General features: G+C 39.9%; 1 long non-coding RNA gene and 1 other non-coding gene across 5 annotated transcripts; both read left to right on the top strand.

Annotated features, from left to right (window-relative positions):
• Positions 1 to 6,759: 6,759 nt before the first annotated feature.
• On the top strand, positions 6,760 to 9,357 carry LOC142056533 (uncharacterized). 4 transcript variants are annotated; one of them, XR_012660374.1, is made up of 5 exons: positions 6,760 to 6,783; positions 7,072 to 7,287; positions 8,017 to 8,125; positions 8,535 to 8,616; positions 9,082 to 9,357. It is a non-coding gene; the product is annotated as an uncharacterized LOC142056533 (long non-coding RNA). The 4 variants fall into 4 exon arrangements; XR_012660373.1 differs by lacking the exon at positions 6,760 to 6,783 and adding an exon at positions 6,790 to 6,991; XR_012660372.1 differs by lacking the exon at positions 6,760 to 6,783 and adding an exon at positions 6,790 to 6,996.
• LOC142056999 (small nucleolar RNA SNORA26) lies at positions 8,279 to 8,396 on the top strand. The gene has a single exon (XR_012660511.1). It is a non-coding gene; the product is annotated as a small nucleolar RNA SNORA26 (small nucleolar RNA).
• Positions 9,358 to 20,351: the final 10,994 nt, after the last annotated feature.

Here is a 20,351-nt window from a genome sequence, read left to right as displayed (position 1 = left end):
ATAAAAATGGTATCGGAGTTGGCATTAGTTGGCACCCTGGTGGCAGTTTCAGCAAAGCAACTCAAAATGGAGTTGTCGCAGAGACAGAACTTTCTTTCCTAAGTAAGTTGGATTAGTTATATCAAATAATTGTAGACTTTTGAAGTACAGGATGGAGAAAGATCTTTTTGGACATTTATGGAGTGAAAGCATCACAGCTGCTGAGCTGCTTCATAAATCTGCAAATCCCTATGTAAAAGAGCCATCAAATCACGTAACACAGAAAAAAAAGTCTTTGGTATAATTCTATTAAATTTGTGGTCTTACATTATGTGTGAATTTGATCCCAAGTGTTTAATTTGCTTAAATTCTGAGGACTGGCTTACACATAATATCACAGATTTTCTTGGCATAACAAGGGAAATGGGAGCTAAGCTGAGGTGCCATTTCAGGGCTGGCCACCCCCAGCCTCAGTTCTGAAGCAGTCAGGGCCTGACCGGTCTCCAGTGCATGCCTAAGTAGCCCATAGAGACTGACAGTACTACGCTATCGCTGTTTTTTAAATGCAGATCCCTTTTATTCCAGAAGCCTGACTGTATACTCTTTGCTGCAGCCCATTTATTCCAATTTACTGTAGAGAATCGTACTTGCTCTCAGTGAAAAGTTATGAAGCGAATGAATGGTTTTGAAAGGTGATTAAAAATTTAAATTAAGCAAAAAGTGGTGACTAATAAAGCTAATAAAGCATATTTTAATGTCAAGGATATTGTTCCCACAATACAAACACCAGGAAAATCATATGAAGTGGGAAAACAAAAAAGTAAGGAAAAGGTAAGTGGTGTTTTCATACTATGCTTTCTCACTGAGGCCAATTACTTGACTTCAGGGTAAGGCTTCAGGTGGTTTCTGTTTGTTAAACATTTTTTTTTTAAAAGCACAAAAGCAAATTGCTATTAGTTAAGCATTTATTGGTTTTTCAAGAAAATGACTACTGTTGAAAGTAAGTGCTTTTGGAAATGTGCACATACATACATACACCTTATTCTGTGAAGAATTCAGTATCATTATCCTTAACTCTAATAAAAACACTTTCATTTAAGGGTGGAGACATTTCTTGTCTTAATTGTCAAGGTTCATAATAAAAATAGGAAATATACAAGTGTTTATGTGCCAGTTTAATATTAGTTTAGCACTTTTTTTTTTTGTGGGTTTGTTTTGGTTGGTTGGTTGGTTGGTTTTTTCTTCTCTCTTCAGTCACATATCCAACCAAGAAAGAGGAAAGAAACTTCCACATTTGAAATGGGCTGGTTGGTGAGTGTTTTGGTTTTCTTCTGGTGTTGTCATTTTCAGGACTAGAAAGTTTATTTCTGTAGCTTTTTGAAGATAAAAAAAAAAGTGCTAAGAAAAGCAACAAATGCTAGTTACAAACATTATAGGAACTGTATAAATAAAGAACAGTGAACAATTGTTTCCACTCTAAAGCATTGCCCTATCTCTTCATAACAAACAACCAACCCTGTGTTTCTTCTGAGTGTTACAGAAAGAGAAGGAAAACAAAGGACTATTTATAACCTAAGAGTGCTTATATAATTTCTGTTGAAAGGTCAAAAAATGCCTCCTGCATTTAATTTTAGATCAGTCTTTGTCTCATCTGGTTATATGCTTGAACATTTTTATTTCACTACATAAAATAAGAACCAATTGTAAATATCCTCTTTGGCTAAGCAGAGGCTTGGACTTTCATAACATTTTCCATCTGACGTTCTCAGAGTACTTTGCAAACATTCAGCCAGACTTGTCAGATTATTGGGTGGCAAGTTAATATTAGCTTCTCTTACAAGCAAGAAAACAGGCAGCAGAAATGTAGCAACTTGTCCAAAGTTACACAGGAAAGTTAGTAGCAAAGCTGGGACTAGAGTGTCTGCTTTCTCTGGGCTACAAAGAGGATATTGCATTTCCTCTCCAGAAATCTTGGAAAATTCCACAGAGGCTTCATTTATGTTTTTCTTGTAATAAACTCTGGTCCAGAAATGGGTAATCATCTGTCAGTTTTGCTGAACAAGTGTTTGGAACAGAATCAAATTTAGGATACATTTCCAGGCAAATAAAAGGTCATTGTAATGGAAAAGGCAGTTAAAACAACGCTCAGGTTCTCTGGAAGGTAGGAGAATATATAATAAGGATTAAAAGAGAATTCAGCTATCCAAAATATTTTCAGTGCTCACAATATAAGTTTAGAATTTTACAAACTTTTTAAATATATTGTATTTCATATTAAATTATGTCCTACAAAAAATATCAATATATCTTTAACAGAATGGCACACATGTAGACACAAGCAGGAGGACTAAGGATTTTCCACGAAGCTTGGCTCCCACTGCAGAACAGATTGGGAGCTTTAGTGCAATGCCAAATGCCAACTTGCAGTCCATGGACTGAGGCTGTTCGCATGGCTCATAGCGGGTCTGCAGAAGCCACTCTATTTCACTATTACACCTGAAATTCTAATGGTAAGAGTGAGTTGTAGTCCATGAAAACTTTATGGCAATCCACAGAAGATGTGGGGAGTCTTCTGGCACGGCCCTTAGTCTTAAAAAAAAAACAAAAACCCAAAACGAACAAACAAAAAAAAACCTACCCCAACTTTGGAATCACTACTCTTCTTTAAGACTGTCAGCTTCAAAGCAACCCCTACCCAACATTTCAAATTATCTGATAAATTATTTCTCTTGAATGAGAATACAGTAAAGCTTTCTCTTCAGAATCCTAACAAGTCCTACTGTCACCTAGCAAATATGAAGCACAGATAATAAAACTTTGGATTAAATTAATCTCTGAATCTTGCCTATCTTTGCTAATGTAAACATTATACTAGTCAGCAGAGAGGGAATACCGTCTCTTCCTTTTTCCTCAGACTTTGCTATTTTACAGAAGAAAACAAAATACATTGATTTTTTTTTTTGTCCAGACATCATGTTTGAAAGCCCAAAGATCGCAGAATAAGACAGATGCAAATACATTGATGCCAAATACACTGAAAGCTGACTGAGTAGATAAAAGGGGCTCATAGTTCTGTAGTGATAACCATTAAACCGTCTATTCTATGGAGGGGCTCTTTAGGCCTTTACAGTCAGTCTGGTGCTTGATAACAGTCTAGAGGTGTGATTATCTCATAATATCTTACTCTTGCTTTTTTCCTTCTGCTTAATTGTGTTTCAGAAAAAACGTATTAGGAGCTTTGAAGAATGACTATAAAAGAACTTCTGTGTATTGCTTCACCAGTTTACATAATATTAATCTTCCCTGACACTCACTACCCAGCTGAAAATATTCCTACATTTCCATAAGCCAGAAGCCTTTCTATCAGGTGTTTTATCCAGCAAGGAAGTTCACCTGCAAGCTTCACTAACATTTTTCTTACCTATACAAAATGTGCTTTCAGTTGGAAAAATACTGTTTCAGTTCTAGTCATACATATTGGCTAGAAAGAAAGAACCAAAATTTTTAGTCATGAAAGTAATTTATCAAACAAAAAGAGACTCACTGAGCAAAAATAACAGAAAACTTATGCTTCTAAGAGAAATGTATTGCTATTTCTGACTCTGGAAAGGAAATAACAATTCTGGCTTGCCCTTCTCTTCTTCTCCTCCAAAGATTTTATTTATTATTTTTGTTCTGTTCTACAGGCTCTAATTTTAACTAACATACACTCTGAGGACAAAACACAAAGGATATTTTGACAGCAGACAGGCTATAGGTGGCATTTAGTCTATTTTCAGCATGAATTTAAAATAGCGTTTTCATTTTATGTAAATTGGGGCATAAATTAATCAAATTACATTTTTATTACATTAGCACCTCAAAGTTTTATTCAAGGAAAAAAACAGGAACAAAAACCCCACAAACTCTGTAAGGTCCCAAATGTGCCAATTATTTAATGCAGATGGATACTGTCATCCATCTGCAAAGACTGATGGTCACATCAGGATTTTACTTGCTTGCTTTTCCTTCACATCATTGTAGAGAAAGACAGTGAAATTGAAATGAAACATTATTGATAATTGTGCATTGTAGTGAACCCAACATGGTGTTTTTAAAGAACTTGTCTTCAAAAGTCTTTCAGCTGAGAGAGGTATCAGACCCGTGACTTTGAGATTAAATTCATGCATCCCACAAAGAGAGACTTGGCTGATTAGAGCACCACTATTCAGGATTTGAACAACTGAGGTCAGATCACCACAGACTCCTTAAAAAGCTCAACATTAAATCCACAAAACAGCCAAGGCGCCCAGCTGCCACTTAGCTGACTTCAAAATGCAGACCTTCAGACATTCTTTTCCATGGCTACCTCAAGTAGAAGTGCCCTAATGTGAACACACCTAACATCTACTGGCAAGGCTGACCAGGTTCCTGACAGTTTTTCCTGGGCATGCATAGAACCTGCTAACCTCTCACACTGAAAAGAACCAAAGGCTCTTCTTTGCCATGGGGTGACAGTGTGGAACAAAGGTAGCGCATTAAATATCAGATTCTTAAGTGTAGTTCTTGTAACAACTGTCTATACACACACGCCCCTTAAATATTGTCATGTTCACTAATCAAGCTCCCATAAGTAAAGTTCTTGCAAATTGTGCTCATGACCAGACCTGCATCTCTCCTGGTCACTGATCTAGGATCCGTCTCAAAATTAAGCTGTACTTAGATCCACCAGTAATGAGGGCTTTCCCACAAGTCCCCAAGATACCGAGGCTCGTACGCAGACTCAGTACCCAGTTGAGAAGTTTGTTCAGATAAAAGTTAGAGGCAGCCCTTTCCCTCCAACAAAACATAGAAAAGGCATTTCCGCCTGCAGTTTTGTAGGCAGTAACTCAATGGTTACAGCACTTGCCCAGGAAACAGGAGAACCCTGCCTGCATGTAAAGAGGCTCAAATCCACATCTGACCCTTGCTAGGACAGTAATTTGTTCTATAGGGAAGGTTTGGAAAGGGACAGACAGGGCAGGTGGCCTCTGCATTCCTCCTCTTGAAGTTGTGCCACTGTCAGACAAGAAAGTAAGTTTCATGGAGGCAGAGAGAAGGCAAACAAGGTAAAGTTTGTGTGGAGAAGGTAGAGGAAAGCTCATGCAGAGGAGGATAAAGGAGTAGGATTTTATCTGAATTATTAAAATGCTCGTCTGGGATGGATACTGATCACTCGTTTACTGTGCTAATAGAGGTGCCTGTCTACATTCTGTACTGGAAAAGAAGAAACTGAGCTTGACATACCAGCACAGGTGGCAAAAATGTAAAGGTTGGATGCCACTTCATGTTTTTGGCTACGTTACGAGAAAGAACTGATCTGACTGATGTGTCAAACTGTGGAAAATGGTCATTGCAGAGAAGCCCAGCTGAAATAACCCAAAGCTGCAGGCCTCACAAGTTCATATCCAGAGGGTGATGTACCCAGAGCCCTGAGAGAGCGTTTGAATCCTGATGTACTCACAATGAACCTACTGGCACGGGGATTACATCTGCAACAATGTTTTAAGCAAGTATAAAGAATTAGAAGAGGTAACTAGAAGCGATAAGAAATTTCTAGAGCGATCCCTTGATTGCAACTATGTGACTGTTTCAGGCTGAATCAGGATCAGGGTAATTTAAATGCAGGGTTCGGAAAACTCTCAGGGGTACTGGGCCAACCTGTTGTCTTCTTTCTGCACACTTACAGGTGCTGTGCTGGCAACAACGCAGATGAGCCAAGACATACTGCTTCTTACTGAGACAGGAAGCTATGAATTACCAGCAACATAGCCACCTCTTTGTGAAGCAGGGACTTTTGTTGAATTCAGAACGCCACGGGAACAAAGATATTGCCATTCCTACCTACTAGCTTTGCTGGGCAACCCTTGAAGTCTCAGTGTTACAAATTACTAACTCCCAGTTTATGCTCATTTGCTTGTACTCACCCTACTACTCCTAATAGCATCCCTGGTCAGGCAGCACATCTCAGCTGAGGTAGGACAGCAGCCGTGTTTTGCACCCACGCTGTGCGGCAACTCGTGGCAGGACAGGCCTGGAGGCACCGCGCCGCCCTGCGAACGGCAGCCCCGGCACACTCTAGGGCGAGCTGCATGTGCTGCAGCAGCCGGGGTATTAGCGCAGGCTGGAGGCTTACTTCGCTATCCCTACAGACAGGCCCTAAGCCTCCTAAAGCAGGGCTTAGGTGGGAGTTTAGACAGAGATCAGCAGCATTTGGTTCCTCAAAACCGCTACACAGCTCCTACTTCACACCGAATACACTTTTGTTTCTCTAATTTAAAAACCTCCGGGCCCCTAGAGTTCGGCCTGGGCAGAGATGGACAACCACGTCCCAACGAAGACGAAAGCCCCGTCGTGGCCCAGGCCGCGGGTCCGCCCCTGCCTGACCGACTGAGCCACCGGGCCGCTCTCGTCGGGGCAGAAGGAAGGCCGCCCGCCGGCATCGGCCGCCCCCCGGCTCCAGGGGCAGCCCCACGCCGCCTCCTCGCGGGGGGAGCGCGGGAAGGGAGGCGCAGCCCAGCCCGGCAGCCTCTCCCCTCACGGGCTACTACCGGCTGCGGTGCGCTGCTCAACCCCCACCCACAGACAGACAGACAGACAGACAGACAGACAGACAGACAGACAGACAGACAGACAGACAGACAGACAGACAGACAGACAGACAGACCCGACCCGCCCCTCCCCGCCCCTCCCGCGGGGACTGCGGGCTCTCGCGGGATCGGCGGGCGTGTATTTAAGGCCGCGGACGGCACCACCATCCCTCTTTCCCCGCCGCTTCTCGTTGTGGTAAGGCGGTGGCTGCTCCGGCTGGGACCTCTGGGCTCCTAACGGGTGGGGGTGGGACCGGACCGGGACCGGACCTACCCGCGCCTTCCCTTCACATCTTGCCCTCCCGGAGCCTGGCGGTGGTCCGAGGAGTCAACACAGGGGGATAGAGCGTCTTTCCCTCACAGAAACCCAGCGCGGAGCCGCCCCCTCCGCCCTGCATCCTGTCGTGAGGCACAAGCCGCTCCCCTCCCCTCCTTCCCCGGCCCCCCCTGGCCGCTCCCGCCTGACTTCTCTCTCCCTCCGCAGCGTGTGGCGTGGGCGGGCCGCCCGCAGCCCCATGGCGGCCGCCCGGCGCGGGGGGGCAGGAAGGCGGCGGAAGGCGTCCCGGGTACCGGCGAGGCCTGCACAGCCCCCCCGCCCGAAGGCTTGGGCCGCTGCCGGCGGCGGCAGGAGGCGAAGCGCGGCAGGCCCCGCCAGCGGGGAGCGCTGGGCCTCTGGAGCCGTGCCTTTGGAGGCCTGTAGGTAAGGGACACCGACTGCATCGCGTGTCTCACGGCCTAGGGCTGGCTAGGTAGGGCTTTGGGAACGGAGGGCTCTGGGTCCTGGCGCTGTACCGCTTAAACTCCTGTCTGAGGGTACTGGTCAGTATCGCCGTGAGACAAAGAAGTGTTTGTGTACATTTGTACCCTTCTGCTTTCTTCTAAATTACAGGTATTGTGCTGCACACACCTTAAATCTGATTCAGTGCAGTGGTTGCATTTTTTGTAGGCTGCATCAAGAATCACTGATTGCATAGGCCTTTGGCCCAGCCTCCTAGTGTGTCTGTAACAGTGACCTGTGATGCCTCTCGGTTCAGTTCAGTACAACTTGTTACAAGGTGTATGTAAGTAGGCCACAAGGTTGCAACGGATTGGCTGGTAAAGAGCCGCCTGTTAAACCTAGATATTTACAGTTTCCTTCATGTAGTGTCAACACTGAAAGCAATTCAGCTGTAATACACTTTCCATTGTTTCTGATTATCAATATATTTTAAAAGATGTTAAAAAGATGTTCTATGTCGTTTAAATGGGCTGATTAGAAGAGAATCTTTTCAACAGATTGAACCATTTACTACCTTTTGCTCTAGGTTTTGATTTGATAAGGAACTTTATGTAAATGACTTCTGCAACTTTGTAGTATATGGATTTAAGAAGGTCTGTAGTTAGGCATAATACAAATTATAATTTAATTTTTTCTCTTGGTGCTCTTCAGGGGTCTCACTTAACAACTTCATGTTTGAAATATTCTAGACATGGATGATCACACCTAAATTGGAAGCAATGCTCAGGACTTTAGAACAAATCATACCTTCTGCTAGAAGGTAAGTGTGCTCTAGTGTAATACAACTGCGGATTTTTTTACATCTTTTGGATAGTTCTTAAATTGTAATACCTCTTTTGAGTATATGGTAAGTTCAGATCACCTTAGTTAATGAGGAAAAAATTGGTGCTATAACCTACTCCCCTTTTATGCTTTGCCCTCTTAAGTCTGGCAGTGTCTTAAGTGGCCAACACGGAGGGGTATAAAAGTTCTCTCTAAAACCCAGAGGTGAGGCTGAAACTCTTCTTTGGAGCATGCTGAGAGAAACACATGAAACTACTGGCCTTTAGGAATTGGCCAAAATCAACTCTATTGCATTCAAAATAGTTTGTAGTTAGGTTTTGAACCGTTGTCTGATTATCATGTTATTTGAGTCTTAATGTCTCTTTCATGTAAATCTTATTTTCCAGGTTTCTCAAGTGTGCTGATGCTTCATGAACCTACGTGAAATATCTTGAGTGAAGGGCTTCTTGTAAATGGATTGGCCTCCAGGTATGTGGTATAAAAAGGATTATCAGATGTCAGTGGTGGGATTGTCTTCTATAGCTAAACAAGTTTAAACTATTCCTTACCTGAAAACTAAAAAAAAAAAAGGGCGGTGGGGGCAGGAAACCCACCCCAAAACCAAATTAGTTTGGACCAGTGGAAACCTGTGTGGAAATTGTTAGATTGTCTAGATCTGTATAAAGTTCTATCTTGGAAAACTCCTGAGGAAAGCTTATAGTCACAATAGTTATTGGATCCATTTACTCTAATCTGGCTGTTCCTCTGGAATGGAATCCATACTAATGATATGGAGAAGGAAAATCCTGTCCTGTACAGACAAGAAATTCATATTGAGAAATGGCTCCAACTTAAGGGTTAGTGCCATGTAGCATGTTCATACAGCTCAACCTTAGGCCAGCCTTTTCTGTGTGTGCAATGCTGACTGCCAGTTAAACAAAACTTCTTTCACAGGGAGGAAACCAGCATGTGCAAGGGGTTGGAACTGTTATAAACCATCAGCTTATAATTTGATGAGCAGCTGACTTCTGGAGTCATCTCATGAATTCATTTCTTGCCTGTGATGGATTGTCTTGAAAGTGAAACTGAGACAAGCAATAGCTGAAACTACACATCTTCAATGATCATGTTTAAACAGGAACCTTGCCATTTGTGGAAACTGGGGTTTCTTAAACTGTTATTTCTATGTCTATGGATTATTTGAAATAAAACATGAGAATTCTACCAGAAGTTTGTGTTCTAAAAATTTCTTGTCTAGGTACTTCTGTATGAAGGCTTTTCTGTTTCATGGATGTGAATACTTTTTAATTGTAATGTAGAAACATTCTGCTGCCATGTGCAAATTTAATCCTTAATTTACAAATCCATTGAAAAAGTCCCTCTTAATATTCATCTTTTATTCCAAATGCTTGATCATGGTTTTTAGAAGTTGGCCAGTCAACCTTAAAGTGCTTCTGCAGTCTAAAAAACTTCAAAGTTATTTCATTAGGCTGTATGTATTTTCATGTCCTCCAGCGAAGGAGCATGATTGAAAGATTGTCTCAAACTTAAAGAGCAGATACTACTACATCATTTGCCCATTACCTGCCTATTTCAAACAAACAGGAAAATGTTGCAATATTCCATGTAAAAAAAACACCAGTGTGAAGATCCTTGAAGAGCAAGACCAATATTGTTGAGTGATTGAAAATTGTATGTGCTTTTACAGCTGCTTATTGTATAGGTACATATTAATCTATTCCTTGAGAGTAAGTCTTAATATGAAGTGATTTATGTGCATCCTCTTGCCAGCCAATGCTTCCTTGCAATGCACAAAAAAAGAATATAAAATACAGGTAGAAGTTGTTTTTGCTTGAGCATCTGCTAAATGGTGTGACTAGTGATCTAATATACTCGTATCCTCCTAGGCTAACTGAGGTGTTTCTTGTCCTCTGGACTTGTTCTAATAAAAGCTAAAACTAAACTTGAAGGGCATACAAAAGCATACTCTCTTTATATTAAACCTCTCTGGCAACTGTCTTTTTCCTGGTGAGAGAAACAATCATTTTCCTACAAGCCTTGTCAGTTATTTTAGACACATCTGTCCTCTGTAGTCATGCTCAAGGATTGAGTTTTGGTCTATTCAGTCTTGCCTTACTTGAGTGTGGATTCCTATCTGACCTATGCTGCCCTGTACAGGTTTTCTAAGCCTTGCTTAGATTCAACACTAGTTGATGGTATTGAGCATAGAGAATTTCTAAATGCTCTCTCTGGTTTTCCTTGACTAGTAAGCTTGTTGCCATTTGGTAGCTTGGGCTAATGTTTTCAGTGAGCTTTCCACACTTTTAGAACTTTCTGGGGGAAGCAGAAGCTGTCTTAGAGTTAGGGTTGGAGTTTTCCTTCCCAGATTTATTAGTCATGCAATAAATTATATTAAATTCTGTCATTCTGTCCATGAGGATCTTGTCAGAATCAAGGTTGTTTGGAGTCTGCAGTCACAGTTAGCTTTGAGTATTATGCTTTTTTCACATCAACTGATGCTGAAAAGAGCTTTGAAATTTTTCACTTAAGACAACTAGCTATTGGTTCCTCTCCTTTCTGAATTAATGGCCTAGGAGTACACTAAAGGCCCCTTCTATTTCACAGTAGCTATGATGCCCTTGGAGGACCTATCTGAAGACTCTCTGAAAATAAAGTTTGTTCAGTTGAGTCATCCTCTGTGCTTAGGTGCTGACTCCTTCAGGGGCTTGATTGTTTAGGGTTTTTGAGCCATTACTACTCCTGAATATCACACTGTGCAGTTGGTGATAAAAAGTACCATTAAATCCTAATGACTTGGTCCTGATTTACAAATTTGTTCTAAAATGTTTCAGGCAGGTCCTTGTTCATTCATTCCCAGTTTTTAAAAACTTTGGGAAAGTAGTCTCTATCACAGACAAATAATTCATTTGGCTTTTGTGACGTAGCCTTCAAACCCTCAAAGGCTCCTTTCATACTTGTTCATTTCTTAGGCTTGCAAACTCTTTTGCAGACTGCCTGCTTCTGATCAATTTGAAGAGGTTTTAATGTTCTTTCCCATATTGCTCCTAAAGCATTTCTGCTGCTTTGGTATGGTACGGATTTAAACATCCATTTTTACTTTTTTTTCTTTTGGCATGACTTGCAGTTACAGAAAGATACAGCTTCACTGTGGAGCACATTCACAGTTCAAAAGTTCTATCATTTTTGTGTGTTTTAATTTGCCCATGAGACGGATTAAAACTTGTCTTTTAAGCAATGTTTTATCTGTTTAGCTACACTGCACACTTTTTAACTGGTACTTTCAAGTAGTTTCACGGCTTTTTGCTTTCCTCCTTTTTTTTTTTTTTCTTTTCTGAAAGAGAGGTTTGCCTTAAATTTCAAGAAATCCAATATAAAAATGTTTTAGAATGTACTTCTTTCCATTGCTAACAGCTGAAGGTTTGTTTGCTAAGAGTCTTTCTGTTGCAGAAGAAAAGCTTTTTCACAGTAGTGGCTTACACACTTATTCTGTATACTGGCAGTGTGTTATACAAGTTTCCCAATAAAATTGCAGTGTTAGTGAAGTTCTAATTTGCTGTGGCTATTAACTAAATACCCATGTGCCACTAAGTGATGATGTTGCATGTAAAGTCCAGTTTTGCTGTCCTGTCCTTCTGAAACATCCGGTCAGAAAGGCTGATAAAGAGAGAGGGAATCCATTCTGAACATGATCTACTATCCTGGTTTCACACAGCATAAATGGATTCAGTTTACTGGTTTTAGTACACCTGGAGAGAGAGCAAGAATGAAAAAAATTGTACTTGAGACTGGTGAATACTTAACATTTCAGCTGCCTTGTCCTTCATGTAACTAGGCAATGTTAGGGCACTATTCTTTAAAAATGAGAAGAGATTTTTCAGTAGAACTGGTTTATTACAAAATCGAAGTAGAGTTTGTATTTTAAACTAAAGAAGTATCAAATTATTTCATGTGTTTACAAGGCTTATGACTCTTTGCATTTGACTCTGTTATCACTTGGGGCCATTATTCTAGGCTGAAGGCCCATTTTGAAGCAACAGTGGTTGGAAAGATAAGTCACTTGAGAGTGCTCTGTTCTATGACTTCTCATGAGTAGTTATAACAAGAAATCTCATCGATTAACTTTGACTTGTTTCTACGCCATCTTCAGGCTTTTTGGAATATAAATATGTCAGCTCAGGCATCATTCACCTAATTAATTTTATGATATAACATGTTAAAATAGCAAAGCAAAACAGAGGGCTTAGTATTAGTCTAGGAATACAAAGTCAGTCTAAATCTGACAATTTTATTGTTGTAGATTGGCTCGTTCACCCTGACCACCACCATGTGGGACTGTATACGGCCCCCGTGGGGCTGTGCAGTTCACTAACAGAGCGCCGGTTTGCACGAATGCAATCCTCTACATAAAGTTATAACATTGCAATTTTCCCTTTTATTACTCATTGGAAAAGAGAAGAGTAATGGAAGGAAAATAGCCATGTTTGCTGGAGAATAGTCAAGGGCCAACTAGTTGGCTTACACCACCACAGATCTATATATCAACTAGCCTCCTTACAGACTAAATGACATTAAGCCGAATTCAGTCATTTTATAAATTTTTGTATGTATGGTTTGTACAACAGGGAAGATATGAGAGTTTTGGGGGAAATAAAGATGGAGGAAAGCTGTGATATAGCTTTTAATCTGTACATTTCTGTTTATCCTGGCTATTGATTGCAAATTTAGGAATGCTCTTTGGCTTTTCATTGACTAAATCTTCAAGAATGTTAAAATTGTTCAGCAAGACTGAAGACTGTCAGACAGAAGGGGGAATATTTTCATATCTATGCATTTATTCTGAGTTCTAGCAGACAGCTGAAAAGTGTGAGATTTCTTACTTCACATCCTTTTAGTAAGTTGTTACAACTGTTGAGACTCAATGATGAAAGGAAATGCAGATAAAAAAGCTGAAGAATGAAACGTACTTTGGGAGTAACATGGGCTAAGCCCTGGACTGGACTGTTTGCTTAACACAGGGCTACATGCAACAACATTGTTTTGTGTTCTGTGCAGGGGTCTGGCAAGACAAAAAGAAATGGGGCTTTTTTCCCTTTTTTTTGGATTGGGACAGTAGTTGGGGGACCACCTTGAAAGTCTGATACTCCCCAAGAGTTTTATTTCTGAGGAGCTTGGCAATATCAGAATTTGTGTGACTTCTACTTAGTAACACAGATTTGTGATCATCGGGGTTAATACTGCTTTGTTTTTAAGAATCTAAATTTTGGATGCAGGTATTAATTCATGTTAGAGTTAGGTTTATGACTCTTTGTGGCCTTACATTAATAAATCATATTTATTGATCTTTAGTGGGAAGCTTGGAGGCAATACTCAAGTAATAATGGCTACTTGTTGTCCTAGCTATTCATTTAAGTTGATGGTTAGTTGCCTGCATCTTCCTTATTTTTCCTCATGCCTTCCCATAATGTTACAGTCATATTCAAGATTCCTGAGTGCATGCAAAGAGCAAAATAGCAGTAGGGTGAGAATATAGACAGAATGCACTTGTACCTAGGAAACAAAGAGCGTGCATCCCATGTATTCTGGTTTGGATCAATGCAGGCAGACATTTCTTACAAAACCAGAGATTATGGGACAGAAAAATCCTCTTTTTATGGTCATTAGATATCAGATCTATCTAGAACACATCTTAAAACTTTCTACATTTGTTTTCAGATGCAACTCACACTGGATTTTTCCACACACCAATGCTTTTGCTTATCTAAATAAAGGTGAAGGCTGACTGACCTTCACCGACATTCTTTGCCGCAAAGAGGGCCCTTTCTGTTCAGTGGACTTTGATGTAAAGATCAGAGATTTCCTCACATGCTTTGATATTTAAGTGCTGCAGCTTCGACTCAATGCATAAATACTGAACACTATTACACCAAAAACATTCATACTCTTTCAGATTAAAAACAAGTACATAAGCAGACAACAATGACTTGCTATCTTCAGATTGTCTTGTATGTGTTTACTGTAAGACACAAAGTTAATTTGATTCACAGTGCAGTCGGTGTTAAAAATGTATTTTAACTTACATATACTTTAATAAAGTCATGAGCAGGGGTAACTGGAAATAAGGAGAGTCCGGGGAAGAGCAGTGTGCACAAAGCCAGGGGATGAAAAAATGCTAGGAGTTTCTGCTTTTAGCACTGCCTGGGTTTGGAGACTATAGGTCATGCAGATCCCTAGTTTGTCTAATGTGGTTGCAGGCGAGGTCATTTTATTTCCTCCTCAGTGGTATATTGCACACCAAAGCAGAGGTGGTATGTGGCCTATGATTCAGAGTGTTTTCAGACTTTCTTTTGATAAGTGAAGGGATTACTCAAAGGTAATTTGTATAGAAATATTGGCCTAGGGTTTATTAGTGCACCTGCCATTGGGTCTCATTACAGGTGATGTAACAAGATAAAATCCCAGCTTCTGTTTGGCTGTATCATGATCTATACCTTAAAAATAGAAAATTATATCATGCAGTTTGGAAAGTGAAAGAAAATAGCAGCTCTATAGAAAAAATTCGCCGCAAGCTACTTGAAATGATTGCTAACTGTAATGTTCTCAGGATTTCAGTAATGGATCCTATTAGGTTCATCACTTCATTTTTTTTCCTCCAAAGTGAAAACATAAAATGCATCCAACATACTTTATTGGTAAAGTAACCAGAAGGGAATAAAGCCAAGTAAATCATACAGAAGGATGCAGTCAGTTTCCAGAAACAATGTGTTCTCTCCCACATACCCAGACTGAAGATACTGGTTTCAGGTCCAGCACACCACAAGCTTTTTAGAGTTGCTGGTATGCTGTGACATGTCATGATTTTTTTTTGTCAGATACCCATGGGTTGCCTCGAAACCTCTGTTTTAAACCTTGCTGCTGTTGTTTCAGTCTGCAGATAGGTTATGGCCTCTCTGCCTTCTGTTGTGTGGTATTAAAAAAAAAATAAAAAGGAATAAGTAGAAAAAAATAGACAACAAAACATCTCTTCTGCTGCTGTACATGAAATCTGGTATTTTCATCTAGACATACTTTGCTATCAAGAAAAGCTAGAAAGAGATAAAAAGGCATAATGTAGAACTCCTGTATGTACAATAAAAATGTTTTAACCCTTCATGTGTTTTTCTGTAAGAGTAAGTTGAAAACTGTTGAAAAGTAACCCTAAGAACTATATGATGACATTAAGTCTGCCCCAGATTCAAGCTATTGTTGCTTCTTATACCGCACAATAAGTATGTTTATTGGAACTGCAGATCAGCTGCAATCCTTTCAGTTGTCCACTACTCCTCGTTTGTATGTCATTGATGGCAGGGCATGAATCATTTCTGGCCTTAGGGAAGAAGATGCTGCCAGGTCAGTATTTTCATATAATTTTGTTGTAGGGAGAGCACCCCAGATCTGGGTACCTTAACTGCAGGTCATTTCTTCTTCATAGTGTTGCAGATGTAACTGCAATGCAGTCTGACTCCCACCTGTGTCACATTAAGGCTGAGAAGTCTCACTGATCTGAGCTAGGTCCCACCTACCCTCTTGATCTGAGCTGGGAAATGATGGTTCCAACTGCTGTGGCTCCTCTCAGCATTGTTTTACCACATATCTTAATTAAAGGAAACTAATTACACAAATAAGTAACAGGGTTACTTTTTTTTTTTTACTGCTACTGGGGTGCTGTACCTCTGCTTTTTCTTCCAAACTCATGTTTTATTGTTGTACCTGTTTTGATTCACAGCAAGTATCGCATCTGTTCTCACCTGACATGACACAAGACCTTGCAGTGTGTCAATTTACTGTCAGTCAAAGCAGAAAGAAGATCTCAAGGTCCTTCCTATTAAGCTCTACACCAAGTTCCTCAGATTGCCACATTCTTCCTGGGCTCCTCAGGCTGCAGTCTTCCTCTGCAGTAGCCATGATTTTCACTCCTTCCTTCAACCCTCCCCTGAAGGGGCTTCCTCCTTTCAACCAATTTATGAACACTCAATAGATTTATTATAGTATTTGAGTTTTGTTGTAAACTGACAGAATATGGAGAAGCAACTGCTTTTAATAAATGCTATGGGATGTGTGTGTGATATTTGAAAGTATTACAAAATTAGACAGGCTAAACAAAACAAACACAAGTTTGAGATATGGAAAAATATTATCTCTGCCTTGTAGCTATCTGTGTAATTCTGATTAATACTTACAATTTCAGACAGCATGAAGCTGATATTTAAAAATCACTAAAATTTTTATTTTTCTTTCTTGCGTGCCTACAGGCAGCATATTTTAGAGGTCAACAGGAAGAGAAAAATTACTGCCGTTGTCATAATTCTGTTGTCATAATTCCGTAAAGAAGTTAGCACCACCTGGCTTATGCACTATATACCATGTAGTCCACAATTTGTAGAAACTATTTCCTTGAACTATTTGCTCACTTTCTTTGGAAGTTGCTAGGAAAGTGAAAGTGTGCCAAGAATTCATCATAAAACATTGAGAACGTGGCTATCTGTATTTATGCCATCAGAGAGGGGTTGATGGTTTTCCTTTTTGACTAGAATTATGACTGTTAACTGAATGCAGCTATCAGATGAGGGCTCCCTCTCTATGTTTAGATATGAAATAAAAAGGTAAACAGTGAATATATTATATACCCTCTTAAATATCCCATGTATCTCAAACTCCTTCACAACACTGAGTTATAGTGCTGCTGTCACTTTAGGAACTATAAGCAGATGCAGCATTTGTTATGGAGTTAGTGACAGCTCCCATGTAACACTTGGACAGAACTTGATTTATGAGTAAGAAAATATAGATAGGGTACTACCATTGTTGAACAGGTTTTTTTAGAAAATAGTTGCATTTTTTATTAAGTAGAGATGTCATTCCATGTAAAGTGTAGCATTACAGAAGAGCTGCTCTCTCTTTCAGCTCTCTCTGGCTTGAGACCTACCAACTAGAATTTGAAAAGGCTGCCCTAATCCAGGTAGCCTTAAAATTTCCAAAAAATGAGGTATGCAAACTTAGTCGGAGGTCACTAGGACCTGTAAATCAGTATGGTGGATGACAAACACGCTTGCACAAATGTAGGGTAGGCCTTCAGACAGTTTCACTGAAATTCAATTAAACTGTGCTTGTTTACTTCAGCAGAGTCAGGCCCCCACTCCTGCCTACAAACCCCAGTTGTCTTTCTGAGGTTGCTGTTCATAACCTAATGTCTAAAACTATTTCAAGTCCTGTCCTCAGCCTTGCCTCTTTCTTACCTCAGTGGCTCACCTCACCATTCCTGCTCTGTGCTACCAGCTGCCCTGGCACAGTCTGGAGGTTTGGGGTTATATAAGTTGCATTATTTATACCATTTCTCACTAACCCTCATGCTGTTAACCTGAACTCATCTTTGATCTTGTTCAGCAGGGTGTCACAAGTTTCTAGCTTGACTCATACAGTTTCTCATGTACTACCTTTGCTTTTCACTTTAAGAATAACAATCTTTATTCTTCCATATAAGTGACCTGTCCTTCTGTTGTGGCTTCTGCAGTTTAATTGTGAATTATTGCCATTTCACCACTTTCTGTTTTCGTTTGGAGTAATTGTATTCTTACTGAGTCTGCTTTACGAAGGTTATTTAATATCTTCCCAATATTTTGTGTATGTTTGTGTGAGCACAGAGAGAAAAAGTCTCTTGCAGTTTGTAATCAGAATCTTTAAAGTAGAGTGTAATTTAAGTGCCTTTGTTTTTATTCGTTTGGACTTGTACAAAATTTATATACGTTTTTATTGCCTTAAGATTTGAGCACAAGCTGGACTGCTCGAGAGAGTCTTGCATAAAATTCAGTAGTGCAAAATGCTGTTGCCATTTTCTTGTGGAAAAATAAATTAGAGGTGGATATTTCATGTGTTGAAAAGGGAGTGGAGAGGAATTGTTTTTCCTTCCAAGTAAATTATTTTCAATTGTCAGATTTCAAAGCTCCGAGTAAGAATACCGTATGGATCATCTGTTTGCTTGTATTCCCAGCTGCCTTTCAGACCCACTCTGGCAGAATTTCTGATGGTAGATTCCATAAATTGCATGTTTTGAAGTAATTTGAAGTAATTTAACACAAGGATTTTAGGGTAGAGTTTTTCAGAAGTATTCAGGGCTGGATTCTTTCCAGTTTTTCTGAAATAAGAGTTTTACTGTTGAAGTCAATAGAGCAAAATTTGGCCTTGCTGAATAGTTTGAAAATCCCACTGCTGGTTACTAAAATCAAAATCATAGGTATTCCTTAATCTCTTCAGGTGGCAGGGCATGTTTGGTTCAGCCAAGTAATTTGGACTGGCCACACTGAAACTGTTGATAAAGTCATTCCACGCTTATATCATGAAGCCAAGAGGAAAAATTAATTTATTACCCTTGCAGGCACTGAAGAAAATATAAACCACACAGACACAGTTGTAGACTGTCTTTCAAGAAGCCTTAGTTCATGCCCTATGTATCATCAAATACAGTACAATACAATACAATAGTTATGCAAGTATGACTATTTTAGTAGGCAGGGGATTGATTTGAGGAAATCGTTTTTGTTACTCACAATGCAGTTGTTTTAAGAACCTGAGCTAGTCCTGCATAATACTTAACTCCCTGCTTGAATTTTGTTTCCTAAAATACAGCTCTAGAGGTAGAGCCACTATTTACAGTTCATACCCGTAGTCTGTAACACACTACGGGGCCAACCTGTAAATCAAAACAATCATTGAGGTAAAGTGTGTTAGGAAAAGATGTGTTTCATAGAGAAAATGGTATGGAAGACTTAATCTAGAATACAAGGAGAGTCTCAGATTATTGTGTGCATCCTTTAATGTCATTATGGTAGCATCACTGGGGTAGAAAATCCTATTTAAACAGTATGTAATTAATTGCAGTTAAAAACTAGATAGAACATAGAGTTAAAATAATGAAACAGATCTACTTAGAAAATGATAGCTTGAGGAAGCACCATGAGATGATGGAAAAGGAGTTTGTAGCCATCACATACAGGGGTGTTGTAATTCCAATTTTAGTTCGAAACTGGAAAGCTACCACAAATTGGATTTAAGTTTTTCAGCATGGACTGAAGAAAAGTGTAGGTATGGTTGTGTGAATGCTTCCAAAGAAGGAAAGCAGAAAGTGAAGGTGCAGTGGTTTGTGTTTCACATGTCGTTCAGGAACCTTGAGAGCTGGGTTCAGTTGCTCTGGCTTGAAATAGTTCAATAAACACCATTAATTGACCGCCACCTATTGTGGGAAGTCCATTTCTTCAATGAATCCTAGTCCCCTAGAAACATGAACTGAGGGGAAAAAAACAAAGCCCCCACTAACAAGATGTTAAATATTGTTTGTGACAACATAAGCTCAGTAGTCTGTTCCACCCACAAAGTATGGATGTACGATGGATTACAAAATCAAAGCCAACATTAGAATAGGTTGGTGATCAAAACTTACCTAGAGCTGATATAAAATTGGCAAGAACAGAACAAAACAAAGAACAAAATGTAGGCATTTTTTAAAACTCAGTAGGTCTGGCCTGCATTGAAGCTAAATTAGTCTTTCTTCTTGTTTGATAGTTTATATATCAAAACCTGAAACATTTCACACACCTCTCACATTTCTGTTGTATAACTTAGCAAGAGGTGGGATATTCAATACAAGTCATTGGTTATCAGTGTCTGTAGGTTGACAGTTTAGGAGTCAGAAATATACTTTGTTCACAATCATAAGCTACTAAAAAGATATCTAAAACACAAGCCATATGATTAGGTGTATTATGCAACAACTCAGTAATGTTGCTTTAAAAGCTCACTTGATCTTTTCAGTCTTGGATAATTTTTGCCTCCAAAATTGTTTGCAGGCAGCTTGTCCAGAAAATGAATTGTTCTTTTAGGTAATTGCTGTTAATTCAACTGAAAAAAAAAATGGGTAATATCACCTCCGCTTGTTAGAAAAGCAGTGCTCAAATTCAGCGAGAACATCTTTGAGCTTTCAGATGCAACTGGTTGTATTGGCTGCATGGTTTCTGTCCTTGCCTAACTAGAAACAGAACTGGTTGAGATCACAGACTGTGGCTTTTTGCTCCTCTTCAGCTGTAGCTCTGCTGAATGCGGTGCTGAGGATTTTACCATATTTACTTGCTGCTTTTGGTCCCAAGCTGTTTGGGGCAGGTCTGCTTATGTAAACA

Source organism: Phalacrocorax aristotelis, chromosome 4 (genome assembly GCF_949628215.1).
Source record: "Phalacrocorax aristotelis chromosome 4, bGulAri2.1, whole genome shotgun sequence".
Taxonomy (NCBI): Eukaryota; Metazoa; Chordata; class Aves; order Suliformes; family Phalacrocoracidae; genus Phalacrocorax; species Phalacrocorax aristotelis.
Note: the sequence above shows the minus strand (reverse complement) of the source record. Positions and strands in the feature narration are given on the sequence as shown.